The following is a 13,866-nucleotide window of genomic DNA, read 5'->3' as shown; positions in this document are numbered from 1 at the left end:
GGTTCTCTGAATGAAGTCAGCTATGGTCAGCGACAGAGCATTGAAATATTTGGAATATGGTTTGAATGGATTAAAAATTCACTGAACTTGTCCTGTCCCCTGCCATTATATCCACGATAAACAGGAATAATACAAATGGCTATTTTAAACATTTTTAAATCCTGGGATTGCCTATGGAGAATCACTGTGGAGATTTCAGGCAATTAATTTTAATGGGAAGCGTTTAGTGAGAGTATGATTGTGGTGAAGGAAGCTTAGTAACAGGTTTACGTACAATTGTGGTTTAATATGAAACAACCACTGATCTATCTCTGCAAAATGGATTTTGCCAACCTGCAATTTTAGGCAGGCTATTAGTAAAAATGTCTGAAGGGAAATTGAGCAGAATTTGTGAAGCTGGCAACAACTTTGAGCACTATATTTTGTTTCGTACAGACTTTGTATTTTTGAAGTAATGCAAACTCTGACCTTACTGAATTGTGTTTTTATATTTTAACCTAAAAAGCCAGATGCCATTCCCATCACATGCACATGGAATGCAAATAAATCCACAAGAAGGGTGACAATTTCTATCCAAAACTCCTATCACAACAGCGAGGGTGAAGTACACACAATGTCCAATGGATTCAAACACAAGGAATTGCAGATGCTGGTTTACAAAAAAAGCACAAAGTGCTGGAATAACTCAGCAGGTCAGGCAGCATCTGTGGAGGACATGGATAGGCAACGATTCAGGTTGTGACTGAAGAAGAGTCTTTCTTTTCTTCCAATGGATTCAAGCTGTTCTAACCTTCTGCCTCCTGTTCTCAGCAGCTTAATGTCAGGCTGAAACTTCACTGCACGACTGGGGGTATGTTGTAATCACTGAGGTGCCGTTGCTCAAATAGGATATTAAATGGAGACCCTGGCTGTTTTCTCTGGGGGTGGGCAGAAACCGTTCCATTGCATTACATGTAGACAAGCCAAGGTTTTCTCTGGTGATACAAGACACATCAGATGCTGGAATCTGGAGGGGAAAAAAAAAACTGCTGGAAGACCTCAGCAGGTTAGTCAGCATCTGTGGAGGTAGAGGGATGGTCACCATGTCAGATTGAGACCCTGCATCAGAACTGAGAGTGTAGAGAGGAGATAGCCAGTGTAAAGACGTAAGAGGGAGGGATGAGGCAGGGGCTGGAGGGTGAACCAGGTGAGGAGGGGGGATGATGGGCTGACGGAGCCAGGTGGGGGAGAGATAGAGTTGGGAAATGGTGGTTAGTGGGGATAGGTGGAGATGGATAAGGAGAGAGGGGGGGGGAAGCAGATGGAGGCAGGTTGGGGAAGGAGAGTGGAGGTAGAGGCTGGAAAGTAACGTGGGGAAATAAAAAAACTGCAGAGTTTTTACTGTTGTCTTGGACATCCTTCAAAGACAACATCACCTAAGTAGATTATCTGCTTTATCGCATTATTGTCTGCAGCACCTCTTCGTGTGTTGTTTAGTTTAGTTTAATTTAGATTAATTCAGTTTAGTTCAGTGATACAGCATGGAAACATGCCCTTTGGCTCACTGACTCCACGCCGACCATTGATTACCCGCCCACGCTGTTCCCAACAATTGATCGACTGGGCTTATATTCACTGGAATTTAGAAAGAAGATAGGGGATCTTATAGAAACATATACAATTCTTAAGGGATTGGACAGGCTAGATGCAGGAAAAATGTTCCCGATGTTGGGGGAGTCCAGAACTAGTTTAAGAATAAGGGGTTGGCTATTTAGGACTGAGATGAGGAAAAACTTTTCCACCTAGAGGGTTGTGAATCGGTGGAATTCGCTGCCACAAAAGGCAGTGGAGGCCAATTCACTGTGTTTTCAAGAGAGAGTTAGATTTAGCTCTTAGGGCTAATAGAATCAAGGGATATGGGGAGAAAGCAGGAATGAGATACTCTTTTTGGATGATCAGCCATGATCATATTGAATGGCGGTGTTGGCTCGAAGAGCCGAATGTCCTACTCCTGCACCTATTTTCTATGTTATCTCACACTCCCACACACAAGGGGAAATTTAAAGAGATCAATTAGCCTACAAACCCGCACATCTTTGGGATGTGGGAGGAGACTGGAGCAAACTGCAACTTTGTTTGTGCACATTTGTTGCGTTTCATACTATACAACAATGGCTGGGTATCCAAAAGATTATCAATGTATTTAAAGTGCTTTTTAGAAATATAGCTGGAATATAAGGTGGTTTCTACATTCTCAACATATTTTTTTAACTTCAGTTAAAATGTAAAATTTCTTTTTTGCTGAAGTGATCTTTGTCATGATTGTATTCATTTTCAATGAACAATCAGGGCAAGAGGTGGAATTGTATCTCAGAAAATAGATGATGCTCTTCAAATATTTCAAACATTTGTAAGGACCATGAAGGATGGGTAATAAATGTTGCCTTGATGCTCTCTCATCTCAAAAATAAATCAAAATCTCATTTATATATACTTGATGTGCAGAATAATAAAACACATCCTGTTGACTTACTAAAATGATGTAGTTGTATGTAAATTTAAATGGCTCTTGTATCAGTTTCAGAAATTAGGTAGAATTTATTTTGCTTTATGCCGGTTGGTTGTGTGCAGTGCTTTTCAGAAAATTGTTGTCGGAGACATTAATGGGAAATTAGAAAGAGTCAGATACCTAACATATTCTGTGACTTTTAAAACAGATCCAAATGTAAAGGTTAAATTTACATCTAATTTTTTAATGAGTCTATGAGGGCTGGAGAAACAGCCAATGTTCACAGGACTTTACTTGAAAAAAACCCAAAGCTGCTGTTTGCTTCTTCTTGGACTGCTTGTAGTGAATTACAGAGAATTGTAGTGAATTGTTGCATGAATAAGAACCAATTTCTGCATTGCCCAATTACTTCAGCTCCTGAGGGCTTCATGGCCATGGCAGTCAGGCTGATTAGTCAAAATAGACACAAAATGCTGGAGTAACTCAACGGGACAGGCAGCATCTCTGGAGAGAAGGAATGGGTGACGTTTCGGGTCGAGACCCTACTTCAGACTGATGTCAGTGGAGAGGGAGATCCCTACTCCAGCATTTTGTGTCTATCTTCGATTTAAACCAGCATCTGCAGTTCCTTCATATACATGATTCCTCATAATAGTGACTGACTGCCCCCTGCTGGCCAGCTAAAATGCCTGCAAAGCACAAACAATAACATGAATATTGCACAAAACACAAAGTGCTGGAATAACTCAGTTGGTGAGAGAGCATCTGTAGAGGAAATGGATAGGTGACATTTTGGGTCGGAACCCTTATTCAGCCCCTCGTGCCTCCAAAAATAAATATTGCAATAGGAAAAGCCTCTGATGTGTCAACTCTCCTGTGCGATATTTAATTGTATTTTGAGTTACTCCAATGTTTTTGCCTTTTTTATGCCTGTCAGATTATTCTATAACATTTTATTGTAGCTCTCCTGATTCTGTTTCTTTTAAGGATGTGGAAAGCGTCTCATTCTCAGGTTACCAAATCGCTGGCCTTTTATTCTTTTCCAATCTCTGGCCCGCGTTCCCCCTACCTTTCACAGCCAGCTTCTACAGGTACTTACACCTGGGATCCATAGGTAAGACTGTCCTGTTAGACTTGTTATTTCAGTTTCCTTTTGCCCTCATCCTATGATGAACTCTCATTCATCTTCTAGTTTAAATCTCCTGTCCAGATTGTATGAACTATAGCTTTCAGCACCTTCCTTCAGAAGACATGATTACCACCTGCATCATTTAGTCTCATAACCTCTATCCTGTATTTACTTTATTCTGTCCACCTCTGTCCGCATCTCTGCAACTTAAAACGTAATTGACTTCTAACTCTTCCTAGTACTATTGATATTTCATTGACTCAGAGAATTAGCTCTCTCTTCATAGACGTTTCTTGACCTGTTGGCCTAAGAATTTTCTGTGTTTATTTCAGATTTTCAACATCTGCAAATTATTGTTTCTTGAATGTATTAACTATATTGTTTCTTAAAACAAAAATGCTATATTCGACACTTTGGCACTACATTATTTGGCAAAGATCTACACTATTTACAATGTATTTATCTATCTAAGCAACAAAGCACCCAGAGAATACCTTCCATCGACTGTTCACCCAGTAGTATTACTACTAATTTATATACAATTAAATTGAGATATAGTATGCAAAATGTAGGTGACAAAGTAAATAATTGCAAAGATGAATTGTGTGACATACATGTCATAACAATGCCAATGGAGCACTTAAAATGCTGAATTATATGATGCCTAACCATGTGTATTAATTCATGAATTAAATCAACTGTTTTCTTTTTGGGTCATTTCCAATCTTAAAATAATGGACCTATTGATGGAAATATGGACAGAGTATGATATCTATGACAGGGCCCTGATATTATCTAATTCTAGACAGCAACAGTGATCCTGTTCACACAGATTTGTGTGTTGGTGGCATTTTTTATTTGGCCTATTTTTGTTTAACACTGGAGAATGGTTTGCTGAACATGCAGGCACTTAATAAAAAAACAGAACACATTTGAATGCAAGTTGATAAGGAAATCATAGGTTAATGTTTAGTTGATCCATACATTGGGTTGATGGGCACTGTTTAGGCTGAGGTGATCTGTCTCCTTTCTGATACAAAACTGTGGTATTGTTGTCCCTTACAAGTGGCAGAGGCCTGGCACTGACAGGTCACAAGTTCAAATCTCACCAAATCTAAAAGTAGTTCACCAAATCCATAAATAAATAAAAAGCATTATCGGCAATGGTGACTGGGGTCCTGTTCCCATGCTCCTTATAAACTCACCAGGGCCAGATTTCCTGTGACTTTTATATTGGGATCCATTCTCTCACTCCCATTAAACTCGAAGGGACACCGGTGCCAAACTCCCTTTAAACTCACCGGGACCTCATTCCCTGCACTTTCTTTAAACTCACCTGCTTCACTGAAAAATATGTAACAACTAAAAAAATGTATTAAAGTAATAAAATATAATGTAAAAGTTATTATCACATGTGACATGTCACAGTGAAATTCTTTGAAGAAGCATTGATAGGAGAGCATGCTGACCGGTTGCATCGTGGCTTGGTTCGGCAATTTGAGCGCCCTGGAGAGGAAAAGACTACAAAAAGTAGTAAACACTGCCCAGTCCATCATCGGCTCTGACCTTCCTTCCATCGAGGGGATTTATCGCAGTCGCTGCCTCAAAAAGGCTGGCAGTATCATCAAAGACCCACACCATCCTGGCCACACACTCATCTCCCTGCTACCTTCAGGTAGAAGGTACAGGAGCCTGAAGACTGCAACAACCAGGTTCAGTAATAGCTACTTCCCCTCAGCCATCAGGCTATTAAACCTGGCTCGGACAAAACTCTGATTATTAGCAACCACTTTCTGTTATTTGCACTACCAGTTTATTTATTCATGTGTGTATATATTTATATCATGGTATATGGACACATTTATCTGATTTGTAGTAAATGCCTACTATTTTCTGTGTGCTTAAGCAAAGCAAGAATTTCATTGTCCTATACAGGGACACATGACAATAAACTCACTTGAACTTGAACATCCATCAATCCAGAACAATACTTTTCTGAGTTAAGGAAAATCCATTAACTAGTATTATTTTATGGCATGATGGTGCTTCGAGATGATTTCTCCAAACTATTTTGTGGTCCCGCATTCAATTTTGGGTGGACAAGTTTTTATTTAAGTAGAAACTTGATAAACAGGCTGCTGTTGTTGCTGCTGTTTTACACTAGAGGGCACTGTGCATCACAGGCAACAATAGACAATTAGGAGGAGGTATAGACTTGAGGTTTGCAGTCTTTGACAGCAACACCACAGGTCTTATCTCATTACACAAGGGAGGGGTAAAAATGGTAGCCATATGCTAACGTTTTCCGTGAAGGTCCGAGAGAAGCAGCAGCCAGAAGCAGCGAGAGCTGGTATTGGCTGGAAGTAGGTGAGTCGGAGGGAAAGAAGATTTAAGAAGAGCGCCAAAGGCCCAGGTTCAAGTAATTTACTAATTAACCCTGAAGTAGTGGATTAGGTAACAGATAAAGAAGTGCAGCTGTAGCGGAGCGGCCTTGTTGGGAGCGGCCTCGTTGAGGTGAAGTGCTTTGGTAGGTAAAGTGTGAGTCTTTGGCGAGGAGGCTGAGGCAAGGAGGCTACACTTGATAAAAAATGTGTGATTTTTGTCCACTGAAGAAATGGCAGGCCAGTTGGTGCAATGTGCATCCTGCAGGATGTGGGAAGTCAGGGACACCCCTGGAGCTTCTGGAAAGTGAGTGGTGTGAGAAGGGAGGTGAATACTGAAGTTTAAGTGTTGTATAAGAAATAAAGTGGATGAGCTTGAGGCTCAGTTAGAAATTGGCAGGTATGGTGTTGAGGGAATTACAGAGACATGGCTGCAAGAGGACCAGGGCTGGGAACTGAATATTCAGGGGTATACGTCCTATCGAAAAGACAGACAGGTGGGCAGAGGGGGTGGGGTAGCTCTGTTGGTTAAGAATAAAATTCAGTTCCTTGCGACGGGTGACATAGAATCAGGAGATATGGAGTCAGTATAGATAGAACTGAGGAATTGTGAGGGTAAAAAGACCCTAATGGGAGTTATCTACAGGCCCCCAAACAGTAGCCTGGATATAGGGTGCAAGTTGAATCAAAAGTTAAAATCGGCATGTTGCAAAGGTAATGCTACGGTTGTTATGGGAGATTTTAACGTGCAGATAGACTGGGAAAATCAGGTTGGTACTGGACCCCAAGAAAGGCAGTTTGTGGAGTGCCTCTGAGATGGATTCTTAGAGCAGCTTGTACTGGAGCCTACCAGGGGGAAGACAATTCTGTATTTAGTGTTGTGTGATGAACCAGATTTGATAAGGGGACTCAAGGTAAAGGAGCCATTAGGAGGTAGTGACCATAATATGATAAGTTTTAATCTGCAATTTGAGAGGGATAAGGGAAAATCGGAAGTGTCAGTATTACAGTTGAGCAAAGGGCACTATGGAGGCATGAGGGAGGAGCTGGCCAAAATTGACTAGAAAGAGACCCTAGCAGGGATGACAGTGGAACAACAATTGAAGATATTTCTGGGAATAATACAGAAGATGCAGGATCAGTTCATTCCAAAGAGGAAGAAAGATTCTAAGAGAAGTGAAGGGCCTGCCCACGAGCATGCGGCAAGCGCGACCTAACATGGTCGCTTGAGCCGTACAGCATGCGGCAAGCGTGACCAAACCAGAAGCGGCAGCCACGCGGAGGTCGAGTGAGTGACACGGCGTCGAGGCGGCTGCGGGCCGGCAGGCTGTTGCCGCGTGGAATTTTTAAACACGGTCAGTTTTTCAGAGCCCCGCGCGATGTCGGGACCAGCTCCGCATAACTCCATACGGCTCCGGCGATCGAAGTGGGACCGGCCCCGCGAGGCCGTACGGCTCAAGCGACCACGTTTGGTCGCATGCAGGCGCATGCTGGTGGGACCGGCCCTTTAGGTCGCGCTTGCAGCATGCAGGTCGCATGCTCATGGGACAGGCCCTTAAGAGGTGACCGTGGCTGACAAGGGAAGTCAAGGACAGCGTAAAAAATAAAAGAGAAGAAGTATAACATAGCAAAGATGAGCGGCAAACCAGAGGATTTGGGAAACGTTTAAAGAGCAACAGAAAATAACTAAAAAGGCAATACGGGGAGAAAAGATGAGGGACGAAGGTAAGCTAGCCAAGAATATAAAGGAGGATAGTAAAAGCTTCTTCTGTGAAGAGGAAAACAATAGTTAAGACAAATGTGGGTCCCTTGAAGACAGAAACAAGTGAATTTATTATGGAGAACAAGGAAATGGCAGACGAGTTGAACAGGTACTTTGGATCTGTCGTCACTAGGGAAGACACAAACAATTATAGACCAGTTAGCCTGACATCGGTGATGGGGAAGATGCTGGAGTCAGTTGCAAAAGATGAAATAGCGGCACATTTGGACAGCAGTAACAGGATCGGTCCGAGTCAGCATGGATTTACGAAGGGGAAATCATGCTTGACTAATCTTCTGGAATTATTTGAGGATGTAACTAGAAAAATGGACAAGGGAGAGCCAGTGGATGTAGTGTACCTGGACTTTCAGAAATCCTTTGGATTTCTTTGGATCCTTTTGATCCATTGGCCCCACATAGGAGATTAGTGGGCAAAATTAGAGCACATGGTATTGGGGGTAGGGTACTGACATGGATAGAAAATTGGTTGGCCGACAGGAAACAAAGAGTAGGGATTAACAGATCCCTTACAGAATGGCAAGCAGTGACTAGTGGGGTACCGCAAGGCTCGGTACTGGGACCGCAGCTATTTACAATATACATTAATGATTTAGATGAAGGGGCTAAGAGTAATATTAGCAAATTTGCAGATGACACAAAGCTGGGTGACAGTGTGAACTGTGAGGAGGATGCTATGAGGATGCAGGGTGACTTGGACAGGTTGGGTGAATGGGCAAATGCATGGTAGATGCAGTTTAGTGTGGATAAATGTGAGGGAGGTTATCCACTTTGGTGGCAAGAACAGAAAGGCAGATTATTATCTGAATGGTGTCATGTTAGGAAAAGGGGAAGTACAACGGGATCTGGGTGTCCTTGTTCATCAGTCACTGAAAGTAAGCAGGTACACAAAAATGCTGGAGAAACTCAGCGGGTGCAGCAGCATCTATGGAGCGAAGGAAATAGGTAACGTTTTGGGCCGAAGCCCTTCTTCAGACTGATAGGGGGTGGCGGGGAGAAGGAAGGAAAAAGGAGGAGGAGGAGCCCGAGGGCTGGGTGGGAGGAGACAGCTCGAGGGCTAAGGAAGGGGAGGAGACAGCAAGGGCTAACAAAATTTAGTTTTTACTGAAAGTAAGCATGCAGGTATAGCAGGCAGTGAAGAAAGCTAATGGCATGTTGGCCTTCACAACAAGAGGAGTTGAGTATAGGAGCAAAGAGGTCCTCCTACAGTTGTACAGGGCCCTAGTGAGACCACACCTGGACTATCGTGTGCAGTTTTGGTCTCCAAATTTGAGGAATGACATTCTTGCTATTGAGGGAGTGCATCATAGGTTCACGAGGTTAATTCCGGGATGGCGGGACTGTTATAAGTTGAAAGAATGGAGCGACTGGGCTTATATACACTGGAATTTAGGAGGATGAGAGAGGATCTTATTGAAACCTATAAGATTATTAAGGGATTGGACACGCTAGAGGCAGGAAATGTGTTCCCGATGTTGGGGGAGTCCAGAACCAGGGGCCACAGTTTAAGAATAAGGGGTAGGCCATTTAGAACAGAGATGAGGACAAACTTTTTCTCACAGCGAGTTGTGAATCTGTGGAATTCTCTGCCTCAGAAGGCAGTGCAGGCCAATTCTCTGGATGCTTTAAAGAGAGAGTTAGATTTCGTTCTCAAAGAAAGCGGAGTTATAGAAACATAGAAATTAGGTGCAGGAGTAGGCCATTCGGCCCTTCGAGCCTGCACCGCCATTCAATATGATCATGGCTGATCATCCAAGGGATATGGGGAGAACAATACAATACAATACAATACAATACAATACAATTCAATTTATTGTCATTTGGACCCCTTGAGGTCCAAATGAAATGTCGTTTCTGCAGCCATACATTACAAACAAATAGACCCAAGACACAACATAATTTACATAAACATCCATCACATCGCTGTGATGGAAGGCCAAAAAAACTTATCTCTCCACTGCACTCCCCCCCCCCCCCCCCGATGTCAGAGTCAAAGTCAAAGCCCCCGGCGGGCGATGGCAAATTGTCCCGTGGCCATCAAAGCCACGCCGGGTGATGCAAGGTTGCACACCGGGTTCTTGATGTTAGAGCCCCCGGCGTGCGCTCGCAGCCCCGCGGCCATTCCAAGCCGCGCGGGGCGGTGCTGTAAGGCCCCGCTCCAGGAGCTCTTCAACCCCGCAACTCGGGCGGGAGAAGTCGCCGCTGCGGAAGCCCCGAAAAGCGGTCTCCCTCCAGGGACCCGCGGGCTCCCGGTGTTACCGTCCGCCAGACCCGCAGTTGCAGCCTCCGAATCTCCGGGGGTCGGGCCGCAGCAGCGTCCACCACAGCTCCACCCGCTCTGGACTCGGCCAGCTCCGCGACGGTGAGGTGAGTAGTCGGCACCACAGCCCCCGGTCTTCCTGTTGGAGGCCGCTCCTCGTTGCAGCCCCAACGACAACGGAGACCCGACAAAGAAAAGGTCGGGTCTCCCGTGCAGGGAGGGATTTAAAAGTTACCCCCTCCCCCCCACACCACCCCCACCCCCCCACACACATACCCCAACAAAAAATAACAAAAACTACATAAAAACATAGACATAAAATAATAAAAACGCAGACGGACTGCAGAGGCCGCTGCTGACGAGAGTCGCGCCGCCCACCGAACACAGAAGGCAGGAACGGGGTACTGATTGTGGATGATCAGCCATGATCACAGTAAATGGTGATACTGGCTCGAAGGGCCAAATGGCCTACTCCTGCACCTATTGTCTATTTATTCTAAATATATTGAAAGTAAAGCCTTTTTGTTTTTTAACAGAAAATGCTGTAAAAACACAGCATGTCGGGCAGCATCTGTGGAAAGAGAAAAGGCCAGCATTCTGTGATCCTTTGTTAGAACTATTCTGATGAATGGTCGCTATCCTAAATCATAGACTGCTTTTCTTTTGACAGATGCTGCCCGACCTGCTGAGATTTTCTATTTTTATTTCAGATTTTTAGCACATAGTTTTATTTTCATTGGCTTTAAAAAAAAAAAAATCTTATTGGTGCTTTCAGTTTGTACGCCAGCCTAAGTTTAACAGCTGAAATGGTAACATTGGAAGCAGATAGATTGTTGGCTTGTTTTCCCTTCCATTTTATGTTACTTTTTCAGCATTTCTGAACCACATCTGCCCTAAAATAGGCAACTGTATGGTTATAAATGTTCTGGTCATACTCAAAGGTTTTCCCACACCACCCGTAGTGGGAAGGTATTCCTAAATCTGTTCCTATTGATTAAGGGAAGCTGGAGTTGATCTCTATGAAAATGTAGGATTGATTTCCTGAGATGGGGATAACTGACGGACAACCAGAAATCTTTGCGTTTGGTAGAAGGGTGTTATGTTTTGTTCTTGCCACAAGTGTTTCCTATTTTGTCATTTTCTAAGTCAGAAAGTCAGAAGGTTCATGATTACCATCACATTTTAATCAAATAATCTGCACCGTCATTTCAATGCCAGGAGAGAATGCTGCATTATTAACACCACTCACCAATAGTTGAAGATAATCTCTCATTTGAAATTATAATTGGGGAAGGAAGACATTCTTAAGATTGGAACAAAGGTGAGGTCACCACAGGTTACTGGCATTACTTGAACAACCAATGCTTTAGGGCCTGTCCCACTTGGGCGACCTAATCCGCCAGTTCTGGCGAGTTTGCCCTCGACTCATACTCGCAGCATGGTCGACACGACGTCGTAGGAGCTCTTCGTAACTCTCCTTCATGCTCGAGAGTGGTCTCTGCGTACTTGAAGCCTCGGCTAGGTCGCGTCGTTTTTTTCAATATGTTAGAAAATGCCTGTGAGTAAAAAAAAAAGGTTGCCATGGAAAAAATCGATACTTTTTTTACTAGTAGGTTTAGTAGTAGGTCGTAGTAGTAGGTCAGGTCGGCATGTTAGTTGTAGGTAATTGAAGGTAGTCGAAGGTAGTCATAGATAGTCTTCATCATAGTCGAAGGAAGGTCAAAGGAGATCGAAGGAGGTCGTCTGCACTCTCCACTATTCGGTGTCCAATTTTCCAGAAGTTAGTCGTAGCTAGTTGAAGCTAGTCTTCAACATAGTCGAAGGAGGTCGAAACAGGTCTTCTACATAGTCGAAGGAGGTCTTCAACATGTCATTTTTTTAAACTCTTCTAAACTCGCCAATTAGGTCACCCAAGTGGCTCAGCCCCTTTAACAATAATTTATTTTTATCATTAGCGTGACTAACTTGCTGTCTTATCTGCTTTAATAGTCACTTTGATAACATATTAAAAGTAATTCATTGACTGTGATGTGGTTTGAGATATTCCGAGGCTAAGGAAATAATCCATAAATCTAAATGTTTTTAAGATTTGAAATGTAAAACTTTCAGTGAAGTGAAGTGAGCCAGGCTTTTAGCAGCTACAAGTTGCACCTGCTGGCAAAGTAACGGTGGTTGTAATAACACTTTCCATAATGATTCTAATTCTTTTTCAAACGATTTTTCTTCAATGACAGGATTTCTGTCATGGCATGTCAGCAATTTTAATATGTGTAGGAGATGACTCTGTAGCAAATGTTGAACAAAAATTCCACATCTATTGCACCCTCCATAACTCTGTCCCACTAAATGGAGTTTTTTAGTCAATGAAACTTTGCCTTCCTTCATGATATATTTCAGTCTTACTTGTTGTGGGGACAGATCGATACAGTTGTTGAATCTTCCCAGTGTAAAGTCACCCATTGACATATTGATCTAGGTTCATTCACATTTTGTAAAGCATAACTTTGAACCCTAGTTTGACTGAGGAAAAGGATGTTTGAAGATCAAAACAGTGAACCTGACCCAAAGCTCATGGTCTACTGGTTAGCAGTGATCCCTGCCTTATGTGTTTCTGAGTTATGGACTATCCAGAGCAGGCATCTCAAGGCACTGGAGAGGCAACATGAATATTATCTCCACAAAATCCTTCAATGATGAGTTGACCAGGGTCTTCTCCAACCTCCCCACCTTCAGCTGGACAGATGTGTGAATCACCTGTGCAGTGTCAGCATCCTGACACAGTCGCTCCATCTGAGCACTGTCATGGGTAGGGATTACCAGGCAGACGGAGAGATTCCCAAAGCCTTCCTTAAGAAGTGCAGTCCCCACTGATCTTGGGAATGCCTGGCCCATGTCTGTTCGAAGTAGAAAAGGAAAATTTGGGGCGGTGCTGAGAACCTCGTGTCGAGAGCACATGGAAGCTCAGCAGAGATAGCGGAAGGAGCACAACGTCTCCCGAATTACATGTCCACTCGGCATGCTTCAGGCAGCCCTCTGCCCCACCTGTAGACAAGTCTATGGACCCCACTTTATCCTCATCATCCACCTCAGAAACACAGAGAACTGGAGTGCATGTTAGTCATCCTTGATCCCAAGAGGAAGATGCAATGCTCATGGTACACAGATGATTAGATTAGATTAGATTATTTAATGACCACACAGTCAAGCTGGTGGAATTCAGGTTCAGTACAGGATGTTACAAGGTAGGCTGATTCCCGTCAAACATAACATAAAACACAACATCATACAATATACAGTACATGCATGGGGAGGATATGTGCTGTTATCATAGTGTGTTCAGAATTCGGATTGCGTGTGGGTAAAAACTGTTTTTAAATCGAGATGTCTTGGCGGGCAGTGAGCTGTAGCGCCTTCCTGATGGCAGCAGGTGGAAGATGTGGTGAGCTGGGTGGGAGGGATCAGAGATGATTTTCTTCACCCTTGACACGGACCGTTTGCGATGGAGTGATTCTATTGATGGAAGGGGAGTGCTGATGATTTTGGATGCTTTGTTAACTATGCGTTGTAATTTATTACGGGAGTGAGTGTCTAAACTGCTGAACCAGACTGTAATTGATGAAGTGAGCATGCTTTGGATGATGGCTGTGTAGAATTTGATTAGGAGGTGTTTCCTTACTCTAAACTTCTTGAGCTGGCGGAGGAAGAAGAGTCTTTGGTTGGCTTTTTTGTAGATGTGATTTGAATTGATTTTCCATTTGAGGTTATTGCTTATGTGAGTGCCAAGAAATTTGAATGAGTCAGTGGTGGATATGGGTTCGCCTGAGATGA

General features: G+C 43.4%; 1 protein-coding gene across 2 annotated transcripts in view; it reads left to right on the top strand.

Moving 5' to 3' along the window:
- The window catches only part of grhl1 (grainyhead like transcription factor 1), an 85,493-nt gene that overhangs the window by 53,370 nt on the left and 18,257 nt on the right, over positions 1-13,866 (top strand). The window lies entirely within an intron of this gene.

This window comes from Amblyraja radiata, chromosome 5 (genome assembly GCF_010909765.2).
Source record: "Amblyraja radiata isolate CabotCenter1 chromosome 5, sAmbRad1.1.pri, whole genome shotgun sequence".
Classification (NCBI taxonomy): Eukaryota; Metazoa; Chordata; class Chondrichthyes; order Rajiformes; family Rajidae; genus Amblyraja; species Amblyraja radiata.
The sequence above is the reverse complement of the archived record's forward strand: the minus strand, read 5'-3'. Positions and strand labels throughout refer to the sequence as shown.